General features: G+C 42.8%; 1 pseudogene; it reads left to right on the top strand.

Annotated features, from left to right (window-relative positions):
• The first annotated feature begins 7,958 nt into the window (after positions 1–7,958).
• On the top strand, positions 7,959–8,127 carry LOC121443828 (annotated as a pseudogene).
• The last annotated feature ends 217 nt before the right edge of the window (positions 8,128–8,344 follow it).

The raw sequence follows: 8,344 nt of genomic DNA, 5'->3' as shown, positions 1-8,344 counted from the left end.
CAGTGGGTGGGTGCTCCCCTCGTGGTCCCGACTTCTTTGCTCATGTTCTCCCTCCTTCTGCTCCTCATTGGGACCTTGGGAGCTCAGTCCAGTGCTCCAGTGTGGGTCTCTGTCTCTGTCTCCATCCATCACCAGATGAAGGTTCATAGACAAGAGGACAACTATATGCTTTTCCTTTGGTTCACCTTCTTACTTAGCTTCTTTGGGATCACCAAGTGTAGACTCCGTGGCCCTTGATTATGGCTAGAAACCAATTATGAGTGAGTACATCCCATGTTCATCTTTTTGGGTCTGGGATACCTCACTCAGGATAGTGTTTTCTATTTCCATCCATTTGCATGCAAAATTTGAGAAGTCATTGTTTTTTAACGCAGCATAGTACTCTAATGTGTAGATATTCCACACTTTCTTCATCCATTCTTCCATTGAAGGGCATCTAGGTTGTTTCCAGGTTCTGGCTATTACAAATAATACTGCTATGAACATAGTTGAACAAATGCTCTTGTCATGTGATAGGGCATCTCTTGGGTATATTCCCAGGAGTGGTATTGCTGGGTCCAGGGGTAAGTTGATCCCGAATTTCCCGAGAAACCGAAACACCGATTTCCAAAGTGGTTGCACCAGATTGCATTCCCACCAGCAATGGATGAGTGTTCCCCTTCCTCCACAGCCTCTCCAGCAAAGGCTATCATTGGAGTTTTTGATTTTAGCCATTCTGACAGGTGTAAGATTGTATCTCAAAGTTGTTTTGATTTGCATTTCCCTGATTGCTAAGGAGGTTGAGCATGACCTTAAGTGTCTTTTGGCCATTTGAACTTCCTCTGCTGAGAATTCTCTGTTCAGTTCAGTGCCCCATTTTTTAATTGGGTTAATTAGCATTTTAAAATCTAGTTTCCTGAGTTCTCTATATATTTTGGAGATCAGACCTTTGTCTGTTGTGGGGTTGGTGAAGATCTTCTCCCAGTCAGTAGGTTGCCTATTTGTCTTGGTGACAGTGTCCTTTGCTTTACTGAAGCTTCTCAGTTTTAGTAGGTCCCATTTATTCAATGTTGCCCTTAAAGTCTGTGCTGTTGGGGTTACACATAGGAAGCGATCTCCTGTCCCCATCTCCTGTAGGGTACTTCCCACTTTCTCTTCTATCAGGTTCACTGTGTTCTGACTGATAGTGAGGTCTTTAATCCATTTGGACTTGAGTTTTGTGCATGGTGATAGATATGGGTCTATTTTCATTCTTCTACAGGTTGACATCCAGTTATGCCAGCACCATTTGCTAAAAATGCTTTCTTTCTTCCATTGTATACTTTTGGCTCCTTTATCAAAAATGAGGTGTTCATAGGTTTGTGGGTTAAAATTCGGGTCTTCTATACGATTCCATTGGTCGACTTCTCTGTTTTATGCCAGTACCACACTGTTTTCATCACTGTAGCTCTGTAATAGAGTTTGAAGTCAGGGATGGTAATGCCTCCAGACAATCCTTTATTGTATAGGATTGTTTTGGCTATCCTGGGTTTTTTGTTTTTCCATATAAAATTGATTATTGTCCTCTCAAGATCTGTGAAGAATTTTGATGGGACCCTGATGGGGATTGCATTGAATCTATAAATTGCCTTTGGTAGAATTGCCATTTTTACTATGTTGATCCTCCCAATCCAAGAGCAAGGAAGGTCCTTCCATTTTCTGGTATACTCCTCAATTTCTTTCTTCAATGCCTTAAAGTTCTTGTCAAATAGATCTTTCACTTCCTTGGTTAGAGTTACCCCAAGATATTTTATGCTGTTTGTGGCTATTGTGAAAGGTGAAGCTTCTCTGATTTCCCTCTCTGCTTCCCTATTCTTTGTGTATAAGAGGGCGACTGATTTTTTGGAGTTTATCTTGTATCCTGCCACATTACTAAAGGTGTTTATCAGCTGTAAAAGTTCTTTGGTGGAGTTTTTGGGGTCGCTTATGTATACTATCATATCATCTGCAAATAACGAAAGTTTAACTTCTTCCTTTCCAATTCGAATCCCTTTGATCCCCTTATGTTGTCTTATTGCTATTGCTAGAACTTCAAGTACTATATTGAAGAGGTATGGCGAGAGTGGACAGCCTTGTCGTGTTCCTGAGTTAAGCGGGATGGATTTGAGTTTCTCTCCATTTAATTTGATATTAGGTGTCGGCTTACTGTATATAGCTTTTATTGTATTTAGGTATGACCCTTATATCCCTAATCTCTCCAATACTTTTATCATAAAGGGGGGTTGAATTTTGTCAAATGCTTTTTCAGCATCTAATGAAATGATCATATGGTTTTTTTCTTTCAGTTTATTTATATGCTGGATTACATTGATAGATTTTCGTATGTTGAACCAGCCCTGCATCTCAGGAATGAAGCCTACTTGATCATAATGGATAATTTTTCGGATGTGTTCTTGGATTCGATTTGCCAGTATTTTATTGAGGATTTTTGCATCGATGTTCATGAGTGAGATTGGTCTATAATTTTCTTTCTTGGTTGAGTCTTTGTGCGGTTTTGGTATCAGAGTAACTGTAGCTTCATAAAAGGAATTTGGCTATGACTCTTCTGTTTCTATATTGTGAAATACATTAAGGAGTATAGGTATTAGGTCTTCTTGGAAGTTCTGGTAGAATTCCACATTGAAACGATCTGGTCCTGGGTTTTTTTTGGTAGGGAGGTTTTTGATAACCTCTTCTAATTCTTTGCGACTAACAGGTCTATTTAGATTGTTCACCTGGTCCTGGTTTAACTTTGGTATATGGTATTTATCTAAAAAAGTGTCCATTTCCTTTACATTTTCCAGTTTTGTGGCATATAGGCTTTTGTAGTAAGATCTAATGATTCTCTGAATTTCCTCTGTGTCTGTGGTTATGTCCCCCTTTTCATTTCTGATCTTATTAATTTGCAAATTCTCTCTCTGCCGTTTGATTAGTTTGGATAGGGGTTTGTCAATCTTGTTGATTTTCTCCAGAAACCAGCTTTTTGTTTCATTGATTCTTTGGATTGTTTTCTGTGTTTCTATTTTGTTGATTTCAGCCCTCAGTTTGATTATTTCCAGTCTTCTACTCCTCCTAGGTGAGTCTGCTTCTTTTTTTTCTAGAGCTTTCAGTTGGGCTGTTAAGTCTCCAATGTGAGCTTTCTCTGTTTTCTTTAAGTGGGCACTTAGTGCTATGAAGTTTCCTCTTAGGACTGCTTTCATAGTGTCCCATAAGTTTAAGTATGTTGTTTCTTTATTTTCATTGAATTCCAGGAAGACTTTAATTTCTTTCTTAATTTCTTCCTTAATCCAGGTATGGTTCAGTAGTTGACTGTTCAGTTTCCATGAGTTTGTAGGCTTTTTGGGGGTAGCATTGTTGTTGAATTCTAAATTTAATCCATGGTGATCTGATAAGACACAGGTGGTTACTAATTTTTTTTGTAACTGTGGATGTTTGCTTTGTTTCCGACTATGTGGTCGATTTTTGAGAAGGTTCCATGAGCTGCAGAGAAGAAGGTATATTCTTTCCTATTTGGGTTTAATGTTCTATAGATGTCTGTTAAGTCCATTTGATTCATTACCTCCATTAATTCTCTTATTTCTCTGTTAGGTTTCTGTCTGTTTGACCTGTCCATTGGTGAGAGAGGAGTGTTGAAGTCTCCTACTATTAGTGTGTGCGGTTGGATGGCTGCCTTGAGCTTTAGCAATGTTTCTTTTATGTACGTGGGAGCTTTTAAATTAGGGGCATAGATGTTCAGAATTGAGACTTCATCCTGCTGAACTGTTCCTGTTATGAGTATAAAATGCCCCTCTCCATCTCTTCTGATTGATTTAAGTTTGAAGTCAACTTTGTTAGAGATTAGTATGGCCACACCTGCTTGTTTCTTAGGTCCATTTGCTTGATAAGCCTTTTCCCAGCCCTTTACTCTGAGTAGGTGCCTGTCTTTGTGGTTGAGGTGTGTTTCTTGTAAACAGCAGAATGTTGGATCCTGTTTTCGTATCCAATCTCTTAGCCTGTGCCTTTTAATAGGTGAGTTGAATCCATTGACATTAAGTGATATTAATGACCAGTGGATGTTAACTCCGGTCATTTTTTTAGTCGTAGAGTTTGTGTGTTTCCCTTCTTTGATTTGTGTTGGTGAAGGGTCTCTAGATGTCTGAGTTATTGTGGTCATTGTTGGACTCCTTGATTAGTGATTTTCCTTCTATTACTTTCTGTAAGGCTGGATTTGTGGCTGCATATTGTTTAAATTTGTTTTTATCCTGGAAAATTTTATTTTCTCCATTTATAGTGAACGAAAGCTTGGCTGGGTATAGTAATCTGGGCTTGCATCCATGGTCTCTTAGTTTCTGAAGTACATCTATCCAGGACCTTCTGACTTTCATGGTTTCCATGGAGAAGTCAGGTGTAACTCTGATAGGTTTACCTTTATAAGTAATTTGGCCTTTTTCCTTTGCAGCTCTTAATATTCTTTCCTTATTCTATATGCTTTGTGTTTTGATAATTATATGGCGAGGGGATGTTCTTTTTTGATCCAGCCTATTCGGTGTTATGTATGCTTCTTGAACCTTCATAGGTATATCTTTCTTTAGGTTGGGAAAGTTTTCTTCTATAATTTTATTAAATATATTTTCTGGACCGTTGAGCTGCACTTCTTCTCCTTCTTCTACTCCTATTATTCTTAGGTTTGGTCTTTTTATTGTGTCCCATATTTCCTGAATATTTTGTGATGAGAGTTTGTTGGACTTGCTGTTTTCTTTGATCAGAGTGTTTATTTTCTCTATGGTATCTTCAGAATCTGAGATTCTTTCTTCTATCTCTTGTATTCTGTTGGTTATGCTTGTTTCTGTAGACTCTGTTTGTTTATTTAAATTTTCCATGTCCAGCCGGCCCTCTGTTTGTGTTTTCTTCTTTGCCTCCGTTTCAGTTTTCACGTTTTGCACCGTTTCCATTATCTGTTTGATTGTTTTTCCTTGGTTTTCTAGGGTATCATTCACTGATTTATTCAGTTCTTCAAACTTTCTGTTATATTTCTCATCCATTTCTATAAGGGCATTTTTTACATGCTGTTTAAGGGCGTCAATCACTTTCATGAAGTCAACCTTTTCTACTTCTTCTTGATTAAGGTGTTCATGTCCTCCCGTTGTGAGGTCTCTGGTTTCTGGTGGCTTCATGTTGCTTTTCAGCTTGTTGGGTGAATTCTTGCCTTGGCGTCTACCCATCTGTTCTTCTAAATGCTCCCTTATGGATCTTCTTTACGGGATCAGGTCTCCTTGCCTACCCAATGCTGGATCTCCCCAACGTTGTCTCTCCCCAATGCTGGGTCTCCCCAAGGCTGGGTCTCCTGGCACCGAGAGATCAGGCCTCCGTGCTGATGGGCAGGTGGCAAACACAGCGCCTACCCTGCTTGGTGCAGGCAGGCCAAAGAAACAAAGGAACTCCCGCCTGCTTGGGTGCCCCAAGGATTCGGACCCAGTGCCCAGACAGGCTGGGCTGGGTGATGTTATGTGCAGAAAGAGGGCGGTGGGGCAAATTGGGGAGGGTTCTGGATGGAAGCTGGGTGCGCTAGGAAGAAAGAGGAGGTATGCAGGGAGTGGGGGCCCTGCCGAGAGCTCAAGAAGGATAGGGGGCCAAGGAAGCTCTGAACTCCCCTTCCCGGGCTGGCGCCGCAGGGTCAGAAACTCACCCCAATGCTGGGTCTCCTGGCGCCTAGAGATCAGGCCTCCGTGCTGGTGGGCAGGTCGCAAACAAAGGTCCTACCCTGCTTGGTGCAGGCAGGCCATAGAAACAAAGAGACTCCTGCCCGCTTGGGTGCCCCGAGGATTCGGACCCAGTGCCCAGACTGGCTGGGCTGGGTGATGTTATGTGCAGAAAGAGGGCGGTGGGGCACATTGGGGAGGGTTCTGGATGGAAGCTGGGTGGGCTAGGAAGAAAGAGGAGGTATGCAGGGAGTGGGGGCCCTGCCGAGAGCTCAAGAAGGATAGGGGGCCAAGGAGGCTCTGAACTCCCCTTCCCGGGCTGGCGCCGCAGGGTCAGAAACTCACCCCAACGCTGGGTCTCCTCGGAATATTTCTTGTGTTAAAGTGAGAAGATGCATCCTAATTGTGGGTGGCACTCTTTCATGGGCTGGGTCCTACAGTAAGCTTGCACGCATTCTCTCTCTCTCTCCCTCCCTTCCTCCCTCCCTCCCTTCTTTCCTCCCCCCCTCTCTGCCTCAGGTTCCTCCCCTTGCCTTCCAGACCATGATGGATAATAACCTAGACTCCCAAGTTAAATAAATCCTTTCTCTGCTAATTTTTTTTCTGGGGGGGGGGGAGATTCGAGACAGGTTTCTCTCTGTAGCTCTGGCTGTACTGGAACTCGCTCTGTAGACCAGGCTGGCCTTGAACCCACAGAGATCAGTGTGCCCCTGCCTCCTTAGTGCTGGGATTAAAGGCATGAGCTAACACAACCTAGCTCCCTAAACCACTTTTTGTCAGAGTATTTTGTAACAGAAATTAAATTAGAACACTTCCCAAGTCACCCGGGAAATAGTCTCAGGAAATCGACCGGCTTGAGCTGGGAAGCTAAGGGGCTGTCTGGGCAGCCTTGCTTCAGAAACAGCCTGGTACCTCGATCATCGGAGGATGAAGGTCGGTGAGATATGGTTCCCTGGGCTTGTCGTCTAGATCTGGTCCCCAGTAGATAATCCATACCTGTCTTTGTCCCTTGCCCCTCTGAAGACATCTCACACGTGCTGTAGTGGAACCTTTGTCCCAAAAAGACGTCTTATCCCGGAGCTCGGGGCTGCTCGGGGCTGCTCGGGGCTTGGCATTCATCCTTGTTTCTTCATGTTCTTCACATGTGATCATTTCTTCGCAGCTGTTTGTTACGGACTCATTGAACAGAGCAATAGCTTTCTCTGCCGTTTCCATACTTAAGTGTTGCTCTTTGATGGACCCCACAGTCCCTAATACCTTTCAACAATCCACGTGGTTTATTTAGACAGCCCTGCCTGGACAGCAAACAGCACTGAATGCCATAGACTTTAAAACAGCCAGATGTGAAAGACATTAGGTTTTCTTCCCCTCCCCACCTCTAATTTTGTGAATATTTTTTTCTTTTTCTTTCTTTTTTCTCCGATCCAAACATGTAGCCAACACTCTGGTCTTTTCATTGTAACTATGTGAAGACATTGTTACTGAATTCTTGCTTCTGTGAAGACATTGTTACTGAATTCTTGCTTCCATCTGTTTCACTTTTGAGCCCTCAGAGTTCAGGTACGCTGTTTAGGGAGCTTCCTTCATTTTTAAATTTTTACTTCATTTTGAATTATGTGCACTGTGTTGTTTATATGTGGGTATCTGAAGGCGACTGCTGGTGCCCTCAGAGGGGACTTGCAGGAGGTTGTAGGTCACTTGAAGTGGGTGGTGGGGACTGAACTCTGATCCTCTGTAAGAGCAGTCGGAGCACTAAACCATTGACCCTTCTCTCCAGCCCCCAGCCAGGACATTGCTTATAATCCGACCAATATTTTGAGACTAGATTTTTGTTCCAGTTGTACTGATATGTCTGTTAGCAACTGTGTGGAACTGTGCGGTCTGAACTGAACCTTTCTGGTAACAAATATTTGGACGGATATCCAGCCCAGATCATTTTACTTCAGAGTCTGCCTTCCGGTCAGGGGGTGGTGGTGCATGCCTTTAATCCCAGGCAGGTGGATCTCTGTGAATTTGAAGCCAGCCTGGTGTACAGAGTGAGTTCCAGGACAGGCTCTAAAGCTACACAGACAAACCCCGTCTCAAAACACCAAAACCAAAACAATAAAAAAGAGTCTGCCGGGCGGTGGTGGTGCATGCCTTTAATCCCAGCACTTGGGAGGCAGAGGCAGGCGGATCTCTGTGAGTTCGAGACCAGCCTGGTCTACAAGAGCTAGTTCCAGGATAGGCACCAAAACCACAGAGAAACCCTGTCTCAAAAAAAAAAGCAAAAAAAAAAAAAACAGCTTTGTGCAGTGGCAGTGTCGTAGCCAATGAGGTTTATCCGAGGTGCGATTATTGCTAATTGAAAAAAAAAAGAGTCTGCCTTCAGTATCGAAGGAATAAAACGGACTGAGCAATTTCTAAGCTTTTAACTTACTTTTATTTCATTTATTTGGTGTGTGTGTACATAGGTGTGTGGCTGTGCCTGTCCATGCATACACCAAGAGATCGGTGAAGGATGCCAGGTATCCTGCTTTATCCCTCCCCATCTTATTCTCCTGAATTAGGTTTTTCTCATTGAATCTGGAGCTGTATTGGTGACTTGTTGGGGACATGCCTTGGCAAAAATACCACTTGCCAGGATAGGGGCTTGGGGATCAGAAAAATAGTAAAGAGATCAAAGATAT

The sequence above is a fragment of the Microtus oregoni genome, unplaced genomic scaffold (genome assembly GCF_018167655.1).
Source record: "Microtus oregoni isolate MIOR12 unplaced genomic scaffold, Mior012 000113F_000, whole genome shotgun sequence".
In the NCBI taxonomy this organism is placed as follows: Eukaryota; Metazoa; Chordata; class Mammalia; order Rodentia; family Cricetidae; genus Microtus; species Microtus oregoni.
The sequence above is the reverse complement of the archived record's forward strand: the minus strand, read 5'-3'. Positions and strand labels throughout refer to the sequence as shown.